This window comes from Dermacentor albipictus, chromosome 1, assembly GCF_038994185.2.
Source record: "Dermacentor albipictus isolate Rhodes 1998 colony chromosome 1, USDA_Dalb.pri_finalv2, whole genome shotgun sequence".
Taxonomy (NCBI): domain Eukaryota; kingdom Metazoa; phylum Arthropoda; class Arachnida; order Ixodida; family Ixodidae; genus Dermacentor; species Dermacentor albipictus.
In genome coordinates, this window is record NC_091821.1 from 194997525 (window position 1) to 195019310 (window position 21786).

The 21786-nt window shown below is 44.5% G+C and overlaps 1 long non-coding RNA gene across 1 annotated transcript in view; it reads left to right on the forward strand.

The window, feature by feature from the left end:
* LOC135897964 (uncharacterized) overlaps positions 1 to 21786 on the forward strand; it is a 139573-nt gene that overhangs the window by 69048 nt on the left and 48739 nt on the right. Inside the window, exon 2 of the long non-coding RNA XR_010563214.1 lies at positions 2214 to 2339. This is a non-coding gene — a long non-coding RNA (uncharacterized lncRNA). The remainder of the gene's footprint in view (positions 1 to 2213; positions 2340 to 21786) is intronic.

Genomic DNA, 21786 nt, shown 5'->3' on the forward strand with positions numbered 1-21786 from the left:
TCTTCAACGCTTAAACACGTGCCCATATGGCTGGTGCGAGGGGCAAGGATCCGTGATTTCGCACTTATGTTAACGCAATTACGCAGAGCTAAAACAAAAAAGACAGTGCACTTATAGTGTCTTTTCGCAGTTTCAGGGTTCAAAGTCACACGTATTTATAGGGTTCTTTTTTTAGGCTCTACAGAATTTTAAAAAATCACCTGTGGCAGGTAGCACAATCCTAACACTTGAGCTGTATTACTCGAAGAGGCGAACATCAATTCCACAAGGTCAAAATGCAAAATGAACTAATTAGCAACATTTTACTAATTAAGTTGTTTTCTTCCTTACTTTAGCGTACACATTGCAATTTACGAGTTATAGCCGGTGAGCTTGCAAGGCATATCGGCTTGGAATGAATTTTGACGATGGCAAAGGTTTTGAGACATGCGCCGTTAAACTTGTCATATAATTGCACTGCTAGTTCCGCTGACTGTTTTTGTCCTTCATTTTCGTGACAACGTCGTTCATGCATTGAAGCAAAAAGTAACCGGAACGCCAAGAGATATCGTCGCACACTCTGAAAGTCAATATCTTGAGACTGGTGTCATCCTGAGAATTCGTTCCATGTGAATTCGCCTTGCGAGCTCGCCGATTACGATTCACAAATTACAATATGTAGCTTAAAGTATTTAGTTAGAAACTCAATGAGTAAAATTTTGTGAATTAATTGATTTCTCGTGCAAGTAATGTCCGCCTCTTCGAGTGAGCCAGTTCAAAGATTCGAATTGTGCTATCTGCAAACAATACTTTTTTTTAGTATGATCTAAAAGAAAGCACCACGGTAGATATATAGTCAAAAACGTGTTTCCTGAACCCGAAGAAATAATCACGAAAGAAAGATTCACACGTTTAGCTACAACGACAAAAAAAAATTCGAGGACACCTAAGCACGTCTGATGAGTTATGAATGCGATGGCATTAATGTCCAATATAACGCCGCTGAGCGATCCTTCGAGTAATGAACTGCTCGCGGGCAAGCGAGCGCGTTGAGACGCTTGGCCAAATGCCTCCTAGATAGCACAAGGCCGGTGCACTTCGATCCATGACGTCATGCTACCTTGCCCGACTGCCACAGAACCTAATGGGGATGCTCCCGAGTAAACTGCAGTGATTTTGACATCACCGCTTTCGTCACACCGGCTTGGCAATGAAAATTTCGGGTCCAAGTAGCATGATGTCGTAAATCAGAGTGCACAGGGCTGCTGTCTAGGAGGCGCTGGTTTAGCCCAGGGAGTTTAGCCCAGGGTTTAGCCCGCTGGTTTAGCCCAGGGAGCACGGCTTCTGTGCGTGGCGTTGTTGGCTCGAAGCTGACTACCGCCACTCACACTTTTCGATTTTATTGCTTTTTATGCATTCATCTCTTTATAGCGATTACTGATTCGAAATTAGAACGCAGGTGTGTGCTTGCATGGACAAGGAGTGCGCGAATAACGCAGGCTCCGAGAGCGAGAGCGAGAGTGGCGTGGCGTCTCGGCGATGCCTTCTCCCCTCACTCAACACCTGGCACACGAGTGCACCAAAAGGCGTGCCTTTCGCTCGCTCTACTTCGTCGAGGCGCGCACGTGGCGTGTCGTCTCAGCCAATGGGACTTTACGTCCCGTTCTGCTGCTACGGACGCCGGCTTTTTCGCTGATTGAGCAATTTCATGCTTTCGCCTCAAAAAACAAAGAAAATAACGATTTTAGTAACGTTGCGGTCGGATAACCGGTCGCGGCGTTAGTAAAATTGTTTTCTCGTTTGTTTCGTGTTGTTATTGATTTTCCCTTTTTTAATAAAGTGTCAGTATCTGCTAGCTAAAATGCACGTGTTGTGGAGTATGAGATCGTCGAACTTACTGTGCGCTATATATATTTTCTTTATGCAAAAGCATCAAATGGGCCATTGAGCGAAAAAGCCGGCGTCTGTAGCAGCGAAGCGGCACCTAAATTTTCATTGGCTGCGACGCCACATCACGAGCGCGCCTCGACTGAGACAGCGGGCGAAACGGAACACCTGATGCAGCGACAGCGCGCCAGGTGTTGCGTGAGGGAAGAGGGAATCGAGCGACGTGCCTCTCTCTCACCCCCATTGGGCATAACTGCTTCGCGCGTCTGCATGCCTTGGTGGCCGCTGCTGCTTCCTTGGTTTCTTGTCCCACATGACTTCGGTGGCTCGTGGCGTTGGCAACGCAGGCTGCTGTCTGCTCGATGGCTCAGGCAGCACGTACCGCTATGGAGTCTGAGGCATCTACATCATCGGCGGCCGCAACCTCGGCAGTAACGAAGCGTGGTCGTCCGCGCCAGTACACCGCAGACAAGGTAAGGGAGCTGAAGAACGCAACAAAACAAGCGAGGAGATAGAGGCACGTCCGGCGATGCCCTCTCCCTTCACGCAGCACTTGGCGCGCTAGCGCTGCAGCAGGTGTTCCAGTTCACCCTAACTGCTCCATCGAGACTTGCACGTGTGGACTGAGTTCATCAGGCTCCGCATTCAGCCATAGCAGGGTGTGTGCATGTGCACTGGCCTTGTTTTGGATTCGGTGCACTTAAAGTACTCTACCAGGTGGTACGGTGTGAACGTTGCAAACGTAAAATAAAAAAAAATAACCCACACAAATTTTAACGCTAACTGCGATAACATAACCGCAGCAAAACTCGAAAACATTACTCGCAGCGCAGAACTCGACGGACCGCTCAGTGGCATTCAATTGGGCATTAATGCTTTCGAATTCACAAGTCGTAAGAAGTGCTTAGGGCTCCTTTGATTTTTTTTTTTTTAGACTGTGCAGATTTCTTTTTTAGTAGCAGTTTCGTCCACCGATAGGCGAAGCTTCGATTGCGATAGCAAATCAGTAGCTAGCTATACGAAGTAAGGATAGTTGCTTTATCAGCCATGTAAACTTGTAAACATTCGCGTACTAACAAAATTAACAAGCAAGGTGTCATGCGCACACAAGCAAGCACCAACACATCTCACTCGGTGACCGCAGAAACTCGCTGTCAAAACGCTGGAGTGAGGAAGTGCGACAGCAACAGCGAACGAATAAACCTTCCTGCTTCCTCTCGATTCCACGCGAACTAAGCGGCGAGAACACAGCGCACAGAAAGATATCGGTCCTCGATGCGCCTAGGCGCCTATACTGCCCCCATCGCAGATCGGTTTCAAAATAGGACCCGCGTGGCCGCGCGTGACCGCGCAGTACGAAGCAACCGCAGCAGTAGAAAGCCTCCCTCCCATGCCCCTCCTGCCCTCGGTGGCTTGCGTGCGACGGAAGACGGTGTGCTTCCTACCCGCGTTTCCTCCCTTGCACGCGCGAGACTGGGCCGCCATCGTTGGCTCACCCTCGCACGCCTTCTCTCGCACATACAGCATACGGCACGAGGGGGCTATGTTATGGCCTTGGGACTTTATACAGAACATCACGGCGACGGCAACGGCACAAATACCCCTCTAGAGTTCGTATAACTGCAATAACATCCTGTGGCATATAGCACGATTCGAGTCTTCGAGCTGGATCACTTACATCGGCCCACATTACTTACACGAGAAATCGAAATGCGTATTCGACTAACTAACAAATTCACTAACTAATTTTTTAAGGAACAACTTTACGGCACATGTTTGCTCTTTGCGAATTGTAGCACGTCAGTTCGCAAGGCGTATTCATTTGGAACGAATTCGTGGGAGGACACCAGCTTTTAGATATTAATTCCCAAAGTGGGCGACGAGATACATTTGTGTCCCAGTCATTTTTGGGCTTCAGCGCATAAAGAGGCGTTATCTTCAAAATGTAAGTAGAACAAAAGTGCATTTTTAGCACAATCTTAACGGCGGATCTCTAGATCCTGGTGTCATCCTGAGAATTCATTCGAAGTGTTCTTTTTTATCTCTCTCTCTAAGTACGATCTGATTCGCGTATGAACGTCGGAGGAAACAACTGCTCAAATTATACTTAGTGAAATATAGCCAGAGTGGAAGTTTCCCGTAGACCACAATACATACATGGAAGCATGTCGTAAATTTTATCCATACTGGTTTGTTTTCGCCAGAAAGTGGTGTGATGGCTGATATTCATTCATTCTTTGTTGTCATCCGGTAGCCTATTATTATTATTATTATTATTATTATTATTATTATTATTATTATTATTATTATTATTATTATTATTATTATTATTATTATTATTATTATTATTACCTGCTGGGACGGCCGGTAATATACGTTAAACCCCTTAATTTCAATTTTGAAGGATGCTGCCATTCACAACTATACACTGATAGCAATAGCGCCACAGTGCACGGTCACATAAAACAAGAGCTAATATTTATTTGATTGTGTAAACGATATACCCAATTTGTCAAGTAAAAATTGGAAGCTGCGAGTAAGATTAACGATGAGAGTAGGAGTAGGCTGCGCTGAAGGGTACCCGTTATGCGTCCAGGTCTAAAGAAGCGCTGCCGCAAACTTGCTCCTTATTTGGAAGGCCCCATAGAACCGGTGTGGTACTAGCGAGGTAGGTGCACTTCCACCACGGAAGTTAACTTTCTGGGGCGTGCAGTGGGTCTTCCATTGTGCTTCTGAAACTGCGAAGATCTAAGGAGTTTAGGAGCGGTACTGAACCTTACGTAACTGATCTAACCGCCACGCAAGCTTCATTAGATTGCCTGGCAGAGACTAGACTACGTTGACAAGACTAGACTAGACTTCGCCGACACGTGCGAATCGACGCGCGTTTCTTTTGACAAGAATACTAAGCGTCCAGCGAAGAGACGAGAAAGACACCTGCCGAGGTAGTTTAGTGGCTATGGCGTTGCGCTGCTGAGGTTGCGGCTTCAATCGCGGCCATGGTAGCCATGTTCCCATGAACACGACATGCAAAAACGCTCGTGCACTTTGATTTAGGTGGGCTTAGTTAAAGAACCCCAGTTGGTGAGAATTCCTCCTGCGTACCAGACTACCGTGCGTCTCATAAAGATATCGCTATTTTGGCGCGTAAAACCACATAGCTTAATTATTTTAGGCGCGAAAGACAAAAAGCGTGACACCAACGTAAAGTGAATGGCGTCACGTTTCGATTTTTGGTGTTTTGATATAAGCATTATAGCTGCGTGGGGTCATATGTATATGAGCCCATGACTTGTTGAAGGTATCTTCTAGCCATTACAATCCTTATTCATTTAGTGGCTCAACTGTCATTTTTTCCAAACATTTGGAGTAATGCAATTGAACGTGCGTAGTATGGGAGCGGATTACAAAGATGTTCCTGTATTGTAAGATTCAGGAACCACAGTTGGTCGAAATTAATGCCGAGCACTTCACGACAGCGTTTTTTATAAGCTCCTGGGCATCTTTCAGAGGTAAAAAATAGTCAATCTTTAATATTCTCATTCCAGACGTATTGTGAGAAAGTAACGAATATCGATATTCCTGCCTTTGTTCTTGAAGCCTATCGGAAATTTAATTTTAATTTGACCAAATACAAGACGCTTGCGTTCACCACTAAAAGAGCTTAAGGTAAAATACACTATATTTAGTGTCAAGCTATTAGCAATTCCGCGAGCAGCTTGAAGTTTGGACTCCTTGTGGCGGACATGCCGAAATCACGGTGGCACGGCTAGGGGCGCATTCACGCTGCAAATTTGTGACGCGCATCAGCAAGACAAGCGGCGACAGATCATCTTGGCTGTGTCAGCCCACCTATCCTGCGACTCACGAGGTTTCCTAGTGATAGCGTTTAAAATTCTGCCTATGAAATGCGAAAACACCCGTGTACTTAGATTTAGGTGCACGTTAAAGAACTCCAGGTGGTCGAAATTTCCAGAGTCCCCCACTGCGGCGTGCCTCATAATCAGAAAGTGGTTTTGGCACGTAAAACCCCATGATTTTTAAATTCTACCTATAATGCGTACAACGATTAAAGGAAGGACGTTTGATAAAACTCGTGTCAGCGCTGCTATGCGTGAAACTCATGCTAACGTCACAGCAATAGCTAGAAAGGGTGCCTCCCTATTGGCTGGAACGATGCATATATAGCATGTACTGGTAATTTTTCAGTTATAGTTCACGGTAGAAATTCACTTATGTCAGCCACCTTCCTACGTGGCATATTCGCATCTGCTGTATGCAAACTGATGTCTTACAGCCTTGCGAAGGAGATGCAAAAAAAAAAAGAAACAGGGTGCTCAAAGTCAGATTTTATTCATCTCCCGTATGCAACCGTTCTTCAAATTCATAAATTGCACGAAGCCTCGCAGTGTAAACATACAGGTGCGCTTCATCATCAGCAGTTCGCCAAATGAAGAACAAGGTGCGTGGCGCTATTGGGAAGCAGAATAATCTGCAGACGAATCTGAAATTACCCATTCCGGTTAAAGCATTGCTTTCAGCTCGGGTTCAGCTCGCGTTGTAGTTGGAGAATAAACAATTATGGCAGAACCGTCACAATGACTGTCGAAGTTACTGATATTAGAATTCCAGAGATGTAGCACGATAGCTTATTGTTGAAGGCACTTTAATTTGCAATCTGTAGTGGGGAAAGGGAGCTAAGAATGTTAATTGCATTAATACACACACGTGCCACAGCGCCACCACAGATAACAGCGTGTTACCTTTGGACGAGGCTACCACGCCCCAGCCAGTTTTTTCCCGCTGGCACCGCAGAATTGGGGCTTAGCATACACAAGAGTCTATTTCAGGCATAAAACTTTTATTCATTGGCAGCTAGAAGAGCGGGCGTTTTATCAGTCGGACATGCACATGTGGAGTGCACTCGAAGCAAGTCGACAGATGTTATAAGGAAAGATGCGATTCGTGGCTCAGCGCGCTAAAATAAGCATTGGGTTGCTGTGCTTGAGGAAAGCGTGTGAAGCGGTCTGAATTCCGCCCTGCATCGAGCATATTTTAAAGGATATTTTGTTTTTATGAGAAGGTCGTAGGAAACGGTTAAACACAAACCGACCAGCCGATCGGAAAGTGGGCCAAGTATCCTAAACGTGCTAATCACATTAATGTCTGTATACGCGTGAACACAGCAGACTTCACCACAGCGAATAAGAAGAGCCCAGAAGACTCTTCTAACCGAGAGGCAAAGAGGTATGCTTCAGGTATTGTAGGTCAAACGCACCCGCAGTACGTAGGCACTACCGCAGGCGATTTAAGTCACGCTCCCTAAACGATTATTAACATGTGAACCAGTTATGATTTCAAGTTTCATCACTTTGCTAAATCGAGCAAATCTGTTCACTAAAGTTTTCTGAGCACGAAAGGCAACAAAAACTTTGAGGTCTACGTTGATTCATCATGCACCCAAAAATCTATAGGTACTTCTTGCCGTGCGTTCCTGCGAACTACGCAGTGATTCGTCCAGTGTTATGTTGTGTTAAGGTGGCGAGAAAATTCAGGCTTTTCTTGTGACTTCCGCATTCCGAAAAAAAATTTGACAGTTATTTATTTATTTAGTTATTAAGATTTTCATTTGATTATTTGTTAAAATATTTCTGACCAGGCCAGCACAGCATGGCCAGCGCAGCATTCTTCCTATATCATCTCAAATTGGAAGAGCTAGATCATAGAGAGATATATATGTATACGCCGTGCTACACCACATTTTATCATTGATATACTTTTCAAGAAGTAGGAAACTGTACGTTAAGAATATCCTGGTCTTCTGTTTTCTGTGATGAACCCTCAACGATTCCTAATGCTTACGTACACTAAGAAATATGTCAAAATATTTGAAACAGAAATAAATTGCTTTCACATTTTCATGGCAGCTTATAAAATACAGAACATAAAACCGAAGATAGCAGAACTTAAAGGCTTCAAAATGACACGAACAGTTTAATGAAATCCTGCAAGAACCAATCACAAAGAAAAAATTGCCAGTTTCTTTTTTCTTTTTGTGTCTTTTCAGTAGCTAGTATACATGGATTTGACTTGCGCGCCGGATGATTGTGCAGAATCGTGCTCAGCCACCGCAGTTAATAAACATGGGCAAAGACGCACTGATTGAACTTTTCTAGGCAAGATGGGGCGAAAGGAAAAGAGACGCCAGTGCTACCAAATGACGGAGCATCAACAACAAAAACTATGATGGCGAGCTAAGAAAGGTGCCTGGGGCGCATTTCCATCGTGGCGCAGCTTGCGGCATCGCTCGTTACGCGAAAATGCCAGGGGTTCATGACACCCGCCGAGCTCTTTACGCGCAGCGGAGCACGTCCCGTTCATTAGCGCCAACGGAGCGGTGCCGCTTGTCTTAACACGCCCGAAAAGGGGGCGGAGTCACATAGTAATGAGAGAAGCGATGCATAAATTATCATCAGATGCGTCGACAAAAGGGAGAGATAACGCTGACGAAAGAGAGAAGACAGAATGGGGAGCCGGGGAGGAGAAAAAAATTAGGAGAGGGGCGAGAGAGGACGGAGGGAGCGCGCGCGCGTGGCAGAGGGAGGAAAGGAAGCGTCGAATTGAGCTCGGGCTTTCCAATTAGCGACGGCGGGTCCTGCGGGCCCTAAGGAGCAGAGAGGGTTGGAAGGGGGAGGGGGGTCTTCGAAGGGCGCGCTGCCGCCGCGGGCGGGGGGGGGGGGGTGATATAGAGAGAGGGCAGGGCGCAGCCATTCCGGGAAGAAGGGGAGCCATCAGCACTGTCAGACCGGCGACGGGAACGACGTGCAACGCGCAGAAGAAAATGAACGCAGACTTACGTTTGGTTTTCGAGCGGGAGGAATATGGCGGCAGCGACGGCGGCAACGGTGGTGGCGTCGGACCCGGTCGAGAGAGATCAATCGATGCGGGGAGAGTGGGAAAAAAAGAAACCGGGGGAAGGAAGAAAGAAAAAAAAAAGCCGGAAGGCTATCTAGAAGGCGGGGACGAGACGATGTGCCGAAAGGCGCGGGCGGACAAATTAAAGCGTAGTTTTGAGGAAAAGGTGCTCGAGCCGGGCAGCTTCCTCGAAGTGAGCGGCCTCGGAATGGAAGCGCCACGGAGCGTTTCTTTAGCCGCTCCCTCCCTTTCCTCGCCGTGTTCTCTTTTATTTCTCTCGGGAAAGCGCGTGGAGCGTTTCTGTTTGGGCTTTTCTCGTGCGAAGAAAGCGAGTAGGGAAACGCGCCATATCGCTTCGATTACGTTGCCGAACGCCAGAGGGCGCTGTTGTTTTCGCAGCACCGGGCGACCTCTGTGGACCGCACGCGCCGAGCGCATCTTGCTTCAAGCGCGCGACAAGCATCCTCCTGAAAGCGCGAGATTTAAAGGCTCCGACAATGGTGTTCTGTGTCGTATGACCCTTCTGCGCGGTCTAAAGAAAATTCGACTCGTTGGAGACTGAAGAAAGCTTACGCTTCGAGACTCAAAGTTCTGATCCCGTGAAACATCTTGAGGGAGGTGGGGAGGGCGCAAAGCAAGTTCGTGCACTGCTGGGCCAGAAGTCCTCTCCGCAACTGCTAAAATGCGGTGACATTCGGCAAAAACACAGTTTTCCCTTGTCCTTACTTCCGTTCCAACGAGCGCGACAACTGTGAATTCACAAAGTAGCCCCACCAGTAGTCAATAATTCAGTACATACCAGTGTTATACCACATACTCGCCGTTCAGTCAAAATTAGAGACACAGTCGGGCAAACTGCAACATTAAGTATTCTTAAAGAGAAATGCTTCAGCCCTTGTGAATCACAGATGTAAAGCGACGTAAAACACTACGGAATCGCGCAGTATATAATGCTAATGGCTGAACATGCAAAAATGCACAGTTCACATAAAACTCCACGAAGTCGTTAAGACATCACAATGAATGGTCACTCCGCGATACATCAGAGGTTACTACCCTACCGGCATTTGTAACCTCGCAGCGCGAGGCACCACTTGGTTCGGTGATGCTGTGTGCTTTTCATGTACGCGTATACATTGTTACTCGCACAAAGTTATTTGTCTTCATTCACGACTGTTTGGAAGCAAGGCGCAATTGTTAGTGGAGCAAAGGAGGGAAAAGGTGCCATTTAAAAAAAAAATAATACACGGAGAATTGCCGTCTTACTTCAGCGAAAGTTCAGAGACCTCTTGCATCTATGATTGGAGCAAAGTGCAAGCGCGCCGTAATGAAGCGCCTAAACTGAACAGCGCCTAAACTGAGACAGAGGTAAGGGACTGCGAAGTGGCTTAAGGAGTGGCCATCAACAGTTTAAGAGGCAAATATTATCGATATGCAAGGTCATTTAATAGTTTTGATAGTGGTTTATAAAGAATGAATTGATGAACAAAACTAGGCATGTAACTTAGTGGAAAGAGAAAAATAAGCACGTGGATTTCAGGAGAAACCTGAGCGATGTTCTTTTTCTATGCGCACAGTTCGTTACTATATTGTGCAGCTGTGACACCTCCACGAGAGATTGAGTCGGTCTAACATTGATATGTTCTAGTTGATTGAATGAGAAGCAGTCGCCGACCTCACCCATGGTGTCAAACCCTCCTACACATACGTATAATAAAACTAAGACGCACCCGCGAAAACGAACGTTTCATGCTGCTCTTAATAGAAGTAAAAAGGAGTCATCTATGTCGCAAATGACTCAGTTCTTGCGAGAGCATGATTTTAAAAATTAAAAAGCGTTAACTCAGACGATGGACGAAGGCGAGAGACACACAGTGCTGTATTTCACACATTCCCTTGCAGTGGAGTGAGGTCATACTTCTGGAAGTCTTCTGGAAATACTTCTGAAAATACTTCTGGAAGTCTCGCCGGCAAATACTTTTCTATTTACTGTAAACACGCAAATGTGCGTACAAACCCATAGTCTACCCATCTTTGGGATACTGGGTTAAAATTTTTGCGCTACATTTAGGTAAGGCCAGTATGCTAAAGCTGCAGTTCACGTAGATTAAATTCAAGACATTTTAAAGATATTTTTCCGGGAGAAAAATAAAAATATCTATGGAGTGCCTTATCAAAAAGCCGTTTTAAGACAACTTGAGTGGGCTGAGGCAACCTCAATCTTGTGGCAGTGTCTAAGTCTGCTCATCATAGGGATAACGTATAGTCTCTACTGAGCACACAACATAATGCTATAGGAAGTTCTATATATGCACATATCAAAGCATACACGAATATATACACTAATTCTAAATGCAATAATATACACAGAAGCACACAAGTACACAGACACACAAATAGAAATCATAAATACAAAAGCTCTTCAACAACAATAAATTTTGAATTTGAGCAGCAACAAGCAGCCAACAAAACATGTGCTTAAAATGTGAAATAGTGCATATAAATTACTATTGCACATTTTTTTGCACTGATACCAAGCTAATGTTGTCATAGTACTGCATAATAGACCTCGGACTAGACAAGCTTTCACAAACATAAATGTTATGGAGATTAATGATCGTAAGTCTGCAATATGAATTTTCGCAGGGCAGCAAATATACGTGATAGGAACTTATTGCTGGTCAAAACAAGGTAGCGAATAAAAACAGCTGTTAACGTTCTACCACATTTCTCATTTAATGGGATTAGCATTCTTTGGAAACTTCACGCACTTTTCGGCATGATGTCCGTTTCTAACCTCCTTGGTGCCAACTTTGACCATTGGGTATGCGTCACTGGGCATGCGTCCCAATAGACAATTTGGGAATAGATAACTTGTGGCACTGGATATGCAAACACTCGCGGCCAATCTTCCAGAAAAGGTATGTACCACGGTGTAGATGACCGTATAGACAAGCAGAACAAGAGGTAAGAAGTGAAGAAGTCGGCAACAGAAAATTGAAGAAGTCAGCTACAGAGAAGTGAACAAGTCAGCATCAAAAGCAGCCGACTGTGGAGAAAGAAGTGAAGTGAACAGTATCAGACTAGCGCGTGCATAAAGGGAGGAGTGTTGAGCTTTGCAGAGAAGTGAAGAAGATGTCGGTAACGGAAAAGAAATAGGCGACACAGAAATGGCAATATCGTGTGCCGTTACATTGCATCAATGATAGTCGTATTACCGTCGACATTCATCGTGAGATGGGTTCTGCGGCAATTCTTTTGATGAATGAAATCAATAAATCCAACTGGCGAATCGTTTACGGTAATATTTTTGCCATAATAAACCTTCCTGAAATTCAGAGGATAAATTGACAGGTCTTTTTACCCGATTATTACTTCTAAGTTTGTGCATCATGGGGTGCGCGCAGGATCTTAATAACTGGCGTCGCATAATAAGTCCCGTGAGGAAGCTTAAACTTTTATATTCCTTACTGGTCGATCTGCGTACAACCTGCGTATGAATATGGTGAGAACTTTCGGCAGATTAAAGGAAAAACACATTCTCTTATAAGTTTCTGAACCCAATGAGTGATAAGTGAGCTTAAACGTGCGCCATGCTTATGGATTCTCCACATCTACAAGGATTATGTCTGTTTTCCCATTTCCCTTCAACCTTGCTACAGCTCCTTGCGCATCACATGAAAAGGAGTTTTCTTTACTGCAAGATCAGCTAAACACGCAATAACGTCAGATGCGAAAAGGCATTTTTTTTTCTAGCTTGTGCTAAGAAACAGTCCCAGATGTGCTCAATGTTCCATATAGCTTTAGATTAATTAAACACCATCTTCACTGTAATGTGTAAACGAGTAAGGTGTAAACCTTCTGACTGAAGCTCGGGATTCGAGTTTTGCACTGCAATTTAGGCGTCTTCAGACACATGCACGTACATCTACAACAATAAATACTGCTCCTTGCGCCATTCCCTATTGGTAGACGGCATTAACGACGCTCAAGCAACGGCGTCATATCAACAACCACAGCAGCGGTACAGCAACAGTAGAAAGAAGACAGATACAGAAGACGCCAAACTGGACACTTTCGCTCACACCATGTGCCTCGCTGTAGCCTTGGCCAAAGTAGCGTTGAACAACTGACAAATCGACGCGTGGCAGCAATTTCGGGAGCCTCCCAGTGAACATCAATCTCGGAAAAAAGCTGCGCGCGAGTTTCCCGGACAACAAAAGTCATTTTCTGCGGGTATATTTTTGCTCCTTCACTGTCAAGAAATCCAGCGACTCCATGCGCCGAGGGTTGTCCTGCTCAGTCGTATATAATTTCCCACCGATTCCCGACTTATCGATGGGAACAGCGCGCGGCTGCCGATGTGCTCGACGCTGTCTCTTCGACGCTGTATGGAATTATCGATTCACTAAGCATTTCGCCGTCTCCCTCTCGCGTCGTGGGTTGCCGAGCACGCAGAATACTCGGGCCGTGTTTATGCACCGCCTTCGCTTCGGCGAAGCTCATTTTTGCAAAAGCATGCTCGAAGTGGAGTCTTTTTCTTTCTTTCTTTTCGCTCGCCGCTGTTCGCATCAGGCAAACAGAGGGAGAGCTCTCGCGAACGACTTCTTCGCGTCGGCGCCTTCTGGTATGCCTCACTGTGGTCGGCTTCGCCATGCATCAGCAGCCGCGAAGACACGCGTATTACCCAGGGAGAGATTTCGCTCTTGCCGTCAATGCAGCATCTTTGTTTTCTCCTCGCCGTGCAGATTTAAGCGTTGGAATTGGTTCTTGCCCTCCTTTGCTCGCTCCATGAAAGTTTGAGTGGCGTACTTCGCGTGTGCGACCCTGAGCTTCTCTACCGCATGTAGTATGCGCAAAGACGTGTTATATGCGCAGAGACGTGTCAGAGACATGACTTATTATAGGAAGTTTGCCTGACTCGTTAAGAACTTTGTTTTGTGTTTTCGCTACCAGATGAAGTACGATAATAGTTATCCCGAATTTTCTTTAAAAACTTCAGGTAGACTATCGGAGACGCAGCCACTGTTCGTTGGGTACGGGAAGCGTCTTCTGCGCGCTGCTGAGGGTGTATGACCACTATAGGGTCGAGAAATGACGCAACCGAATACATTGCCTCTACGCCTTTCTGTTTCAAGGGCTCTGGCGAGGCAGTAGAGCTCTAGGCAATTTTAGTATCTCGCATATATTGTATATTGCATCACTCTTTTGCAATGCATTTTAGTGTTCCTAGTACACGTCATCCGTCATTAACATAATTTCATCACGCGTGGATTTTATGCAATTTACACCAACTCTTTTAGGCTCCTTTACAGTCACGTCACATTAACTTCACTGAACCCATCAGTCCACTACAAAAACATTAACACTAGCATGGCGCTTTTTGCCCATACCTGGCCCTTGCGCCATTAAACATCAAACATTCATTCATTTCAACCGAATACACAAGTGACATCTATTCACGCATTACACAACTTGTATGCTTAGAATAAAACCAACCCTTATATATAGCTTTCATTGATTACTTGAAAGCGTTTGATTCTGTCGAAACCTCAGCAGCCATGGAGGCATTACGGAATCAGGGTGCAGACGAGTAATATGTAAAAATACTGAAAGATAACTATAGCGGCTCCACAGCCACCGTAGTCCTCCATAAAGAAAGCAACAAAATCCCAATAAAGAAAGGCGTCAGGCAGGAAGATACGATATCTCCAATGCTATTCACAGCGTGTTTACAAGCGGTATTCAGAGACTTGGAGTGGGAAGAATTGGGGATAAAAGTTCATGGAGAATACCTTAGCAAGTTGAGATTCGCTGATGATATTGCCTTGCTTAGTGACTCAGGAGACCAATTGCAATGCATGCTCACTGACCTGGAGAAGCAAAGCAGAAGGGTGGGTCTAAAAATTAATCTGCAGCAAACTAAAGTAATGTTTAACAATCTCGGAAGAGAACAGCAATTTACAATAGGTAGCGAGGCACTAGAAGTGGTAAGGGAATAAATTTACTTAGGACAGGTAGTGACCGCGGATCCAGATCATGAGACGGAAATAATCAGAAGAATAAGAATGAGCTTGGGTGCGTTTGACAGGGATTCTGAGATCATGAACAGCAGGTTGCCATTACCCCTCAAGAGAAAAGTGTATAATAGCTGTGTCTTACCAGTACTCACCTAGGGGGCAGAAACCTGGAGGCTTCGAAAAGGGTTCTACTTAAATTGAAGACGACGCAACGAGCTATGGAAAGAAGAATGATGGGCGTAACGTTAAGGTATAAGAAAAGAGCAGATTGGGTGAGGGAACAAACGCGAGTTAATGATATCTTAGTTGAAATCAAGAAAAATAAATGGGCATTGGCAGGACACGTAATGAGGAAGGGAGATAACCGATGGTCATTAAGAGTTACAGAATGGATTCCAAGGGAAGGGAAGCGTAGCAGAGGGCGGCAGAAAGTTAATTGGATGGATGAGATTAAGAAGTTTGCAGGGACAACATGGCCACAATCAGTACATGACCGGGGTAGTTGGAGAAGTATGGGAGAGGCCTTTGCCCTGCAGTGGGCGTAACCAGGCTGCTGCTGCCGCTGATGATTATGATGATGCTGATGATGATTTTTTGCATACGGAGGGTGTTTATAGGTATACGTCATCATCATGATCAGCAGCAGCCGCCACCGCCACCTATTTTTGCGCCGGTGGAGATGAAGCCCGCGAAAACACGCAAGATTGCCACGCGACTGGCCGCTAGAGGCAGCTTGGAAGAACACTTTTATGTTGGAAGCTCTCATGCTTGGAAAAACACTGTTATGTAGCGCGTATTGAGCAACCGAAAGCTGTATCGGGAGTTTTTGATACCGCCCTACATTTTTTTCATTGAGGTTTTAATCTACTATAATAATTGCGAAATTAATAATTAATAAATAGGACTAGTTAAGTAATTAGGCGCGATGCAAAAATAACCTGAGTATCTCCAAGCGATGGCAAACAACCTTACCTTGATTCTGTCCTGCATCGTGGTATTTCTATCTTTCTAAACTTTGGTTCTGGTTACGTGGGACATCTTATATATAAGGTTGCATTCCTATGGGGAGAGCATGACTGAGATTAGCAGAGCCAAGAAATAGCTGTTTTTGATAGCAGTTGGTTTCATAATGGTGCGCGGGATTAAATTGATCGCAACGACTTAGGCTATTCGTGTTTTTACACAACCATTTAAATTGCTTCCAAACGTCGTCCCCGTTGTGGATTCATTTTCAAATAAACTGTGTATTTCCCAGGTACCAGTTCGGCAGGGCCGCGTCAATATTCAAAATTTTAGAATAAATCTCCAGTTGATTTCATCCTCAAATCGGTCGAGAACACCAGCACGGCAGGAAACTAAAAACAATTATCTCTTGCAGAACATCCGCGCTGTCGTAAAAGTGTTCAGTCTTTTCGGAGAAATGCACCTTAAAAATCGAACCTTATTATTAAGAAATGTAGGATTATACAACTTAACGGCAATCTTTTCTTTATGCGGCTTTATGCAAAGTACTTTATTTGGCAAACAAAAATGACTTACATGATTCTTTTGAATACCCTCCGTGTTTTCACGTGCGAAATTTTTCCTTGAACAATCCGTAATCCCTTTTATCCTATAAACACCAAAAAAGCGACTGCAATAATTTAATATAGCTTCAAGTCTTCTGTAGAAGTGACAACGCCATGAGCGTGCACTTCACCTTGGTTCTGCTAGAAAAATTTATTTTTAGTTATATTTATCATGAATATACCGAAAAAAATAAATAAAAATAAAAGTGCACCGTGATTACTTGAAAGAGTACTGGCACACACTTTCATCAAGGTCTTACAACCAAAGTAAGAAGATGACGGGACGTAATGCCTCCAAACCAATCAACTTAGAAAGCGATTAAATAAATCCCAGCGGTCTCCCTGAAAGCGAGAAACAGTGATATCGATCACTAGCAGAACATTACGCGCAGTTTGACTTACACTCTTTTGTCCAGTATTACTTACTGATAAGCGTTCGCAGTGGAAGTCAAAGAACCAACAGATCACTGTCGGGCGGAAATCAGTCTGGGTATGTATGCATCCGATTCTACAATACGAGGGTAGTTTAGTCCGGTACAGGCCAGAGCCCGGCTTGAGCCCGTTACTAAAGCCTGCACCCGGGTCGTAACCCCGTACGTGTCTCCGAGATCGCCCCGAGCTTGCATAGCAGTGCATGGGCCAAGCGCATACTACACGATGCAGTTGTCACAGGTATATATGCTTCGGCAACCTCCTTTGACAAACTACAGCATAATGATAAATGGCCAAATAATACCACATGTTTCTAGGCATCATAATCGACAGGGACTTATCATGGAGCCTTCACGTATCATACGTGACAGAATGGTAGACAGGCATCTGCTACCTGTTCAAGTTTTTCACTGGCATGACTTGGAGAATGTCGACAAGTGCCGTGTTACAACTCTACAGGGTGCTTTTTCTAGGCTTTCTGCGATACAGCTTGCCAGCAATAACCAACACAGGTAAAACGAATCTACGCTCAATACAAAGTGTTCAGGCTCAAGCGCTCCGATCTGTCTAGGCCTGCCCCGGAGCAACAGTGGCTACGATAGCAATCGCTAGAGACCACCTTGTCAAGACCCACATTGAAATTGAAGTGCTCAGGACCCATATAAGGCCTCTAACCAGGACTCCTCGTCACCACTTAGCCTCTCTACCAGCGGACAGACCTCGCACATATTTCAGCCAAACGATTACCGCACATGATAAATCATTGCCAGCTTGTTTCAATCCGGCTGCGAGACCTTCGGTTCCTCCATGGTGCCTTGCTCATCCAAAAATCAACCTCACAATACCTGGCATCACGAAAAAAGCTGATCTATCATCACCAGCCCTTAAACAGCTCAAGCTACTATTTTTGCACGAGAACTACCGTTACTACGCATATCTACAGTGATGGATCTGTCTTTCTAAACAGCTCCGCGGCGGTAGTCATGATACCAGCGACAGTCACTACAATCAAATCTAAGACGACTTATGCGACAACGTCGACGGCAGCTGAGCTCGCAGCGCTCTTTACTGCCCTCCATTACATTGGTAATGAACAGCCTCACAAGTGGACGATATACTGCGATTCTAAGGCGGCACTGCAGTCTCTACTGTCACCTTTACGACGCAGACCACACAAACGGCTAATATTTCATATTAGAGAGACGTTACACCATATACATGAAGTAACCTTCCAGTGGCTTCCAAATCACTGCGGGATTATCGGCAGTGTACTGGCCGATCAAGCTGCCCGTTCAGCCCATACTGAGGAGCATCACGTCCCAATTCCACTTTCTAGAACTGATGCAGCACGGAAGCTCCGCGTGCTTGCTCAGCATTACACCATGTCACGACGGAATGACACCTATTTAAGAAATTCTTGACTGTACTCCCTTGATCCCACATTAAGTCTTCGAGCGCCATCAAAGCTTCGCCGTGGAGACGCCACGCTTTTGCATCGACTGTGGTAGGGCGTTGCCTTTACCAAAGCCTATGCGTTCCGCATGACCAACACCCCAACCTGTGACCACTGCGGCCATGAAGAATCAATCGACCATATTTTGTGCGCCTGCCCGCAGTACAGTCCACAGAACGAATGCCTTCGCCACGAACTTGACCAACTGGACGACCAACCACTATCAGAAAAAAAAAGAATTCTGCACCATCGAAGGAACCTAGGGTCACAGAAGAAAGCCGTGCAAGCGCTATGGCGATTTTTGCGATCTACCGGCCTTTGTGAACGTCTTTAACTGGAATGCCTTTTGTGCGTGTGTGTCTCCATGTGTGCGTGTTTTCTTTTTTAGCGTTTTCCTTTCTGTCATCTTTCTAACCCCTTTCTACCATTCTAGTGTAGGGTAGCAAACCGGAGACTGATATCTGGTTAACCTCCCTACCTTTCCCTTTCATCTCTCTCTCTCTCGCTTTCCTTTATTTGCCACATTTCGGAGCCATCATTATAATCATCGTACATCAACTGTGCTTTTTATTAAAATATGTTTTAAATAAATCTGGAAAAGGTGGATGATCTGCAGCAGTGACGAAGCATTTCCACTTCAGCATATATCCTTCATAGCCTAATTTTGCTAATTGAAAACGAGACAAAAAGTACAAAATTGGCTGCACAAATCCAGGCGAGTCTCTATATTTATTTCCAAATCACTGGCGATGCTGTCAGGTGCCCACAATGTCAACGGGTTTGGCGCATTGGAACGTATTGGCGGCTTCTCATACAAGCCCAACTCCTTCAAATGCATCTTGTGAAGCGTCCCACATAAAATTTACCTTTTCATAGCTAAGATTTATTGCACTTTCAATCCTCGATTGTCCTCTAAATCTTGGTTAAAAATAGTGTGCTGAATAGTGTACGCAGTTATGGCTGCCAAGCCTCTTGTCTAAATTGCAATACATCTGTCTCGGAGAATCTTGATTATAGTTGCGGGCAACCGTGGCACATCCAGTGTTCGATCTGCCGTGCCCATCCACAACTATGATCGCAACTATAATGGTCGTGACTGCTCAAGACTGGCAGTTCAAAAGTAAGTGTAGATATTCGATGCAGACATCAAAAGAGAGCAACTGAGAAGATTGTTAAAAACGTCACAGATGGTCCTTGTCCCAGTAAGTTCTGATTTAAGCAAGCCTTCGAAAGTGACATAATTGTTCTTGCACTTTCTAAACAAAGCTTACTTCTTCCAAATTTTGCCATTCGTCTACGTAATACACACACACACACACACACACACACACACACACACACACACACACACACACACACACACACACACACACATATATATATATATATATATATATATATATATATATATATATATATATAAAAAACTGTCTTCGCTTTGTCCTTCTTCCCGAGGTGGACAACGCTGAAGCCGTTTTCTGCAAACTTTTGTGCGACGGGACGTCAATCGTAACCGGTTGCGTTTATCGGAGCCCTTCCTCTGACAGTGCATGCCTTTCAGCAATTCAAAAATATATGCAGCGTCATGTCCATCAATCCAGGATTATTCTTGCGGGCGACTTTAACCTAGCTGACATAGAATGGTCCACAATGCATCATACGTCAGAAGCCTCTGAAGTGCTAATAGACTTAATGCTAAATTTTAACCTACATCAACTTGTCACTCGTCCTACCCGCGTTCAAGGCTCAACGAAAAATATCCTCGACCTCATATTTTTTAGCAACCATTTTACTACAAGTCAACCACAAATAGACATTATTGAAGGAATATCTGATCATAGTATACCTATGTGTACATTCCAGCTTGATCATTGTATTACTACCCAGTCAACAGTAAAAAGCTTTTTTAACTTTCATAAAGCAGATGACGCAAGCATACTAACCTATCTGTCGCATGAATTCGATTCCTTTTCGGAAAAAGCATCTCAGGAATCTACTGATGTAGATGCATTGTGGCTACATTTTAAAACCATCGTCCTGCACTGTATAACTAATTATATTCCAATGCAAAAGAAAAAACAGCACCTTAAAAATCCATGGATCACGCGCGAAATAATCCATGCTAAACGGCGCGCAAATCGGCTTCGTAAGGCTAACAAGAATAACCCAAAACCATCTACAACCTTGAAGTTAAAATCTGCAGTTATGCATTTCAAGCAGAAACTAAAAGATTCCAAACAATATTACTACAGTGTCACTCTTGCTAACTTCCTAAAAGATAACCCATAAAGATTCTGGAAACATCTGCGCAGTACCGAGCAGACAACAGCCAAACTAACTGAAGAAGAAAAAAGTGCAACGGCAAACAAATATAACAATTTCTTCAAATCAGTCTTCACGGAAGACAATGGCACACTCCCCCCTCTTCCACCATCCTGTACGTCAGTGCTTGATCGGTTAATAATAACGGATGCCGGCATCCACAATCTTCTCCTCAACATTGACCCTAAGAAATCAACCGGGCCTGACGAAATTCCAAACGAATTCCTAAAAAAATATGCTGAGTGGTGCAGTAGATATCTGGGACACATTTTTCGTAAATCACTAGCAACTTCTAATCTACCACATGACTGGAAAAAGGCTAAAATAATACCGATCCACAAGAAAGGAGACAAAAATAATGTTGCCAATTTCAGACCCATATCTCTCACCAGCACTTCATGCAAAATACTAGAACACATCATTTTAAAACACATGACAGTATTTCTAGAACGTGAAAACATCCTATCGCCTCACCAGCATGGTTTTCGATCTGGCTTATCAACCATCACTCAACTAACAGAGGTAGTTCATGACCTCGCTCTTAGTATTAATAATCGTTCTCAAATTGACATGATTTTACTTGACTTATCTAAAGCTTTTGATTGCGTGAGTCACACTAAACTAATTGCAAAAGTGGAGCATGCCATCGGGAAAGGAGAAGTTTCTGCTTGGATAACAGCTTTTCTAACACACCGCTCACAATTTGTTATGTTTGACCACATGCCATCTGATGTCGTTCCTGTCACATCTGGAGTACCACAAGGCTCGGTACTCGGGCCGCTATTATTTCTAATCTTTATTAACGATATAACCGATAATATAGGGTGCAAAATCAAACTCTTCGCGGATGACTGCGTGATATATAAGGAAATTAACAGCCATAACGACCATCTCGATCTTTCTGATTCCCTTAACACGCTAGCCGAGTGGTGTTCCCAGTGGCAAATGTCTATTAACGTCAATAAATCAGTGGCAATGACAATAACAAGAAAAAAGCAACCCTCTCATTTCACCTATGTCGTTAATGGCACGCCTCTTTCCATGGTTGAGCAACAGAAATATTTAGGAATAACGCTGACATCAAACCTCAATTGGGAAACACACATAACTAATATTACAACTACTGCACTACGAAAGCTATTTTATCTAAAAAGACGCCTAAAGATCGCTCCAACGAACATTAAGCTTCTGGCCTACAAAACATTTGTGA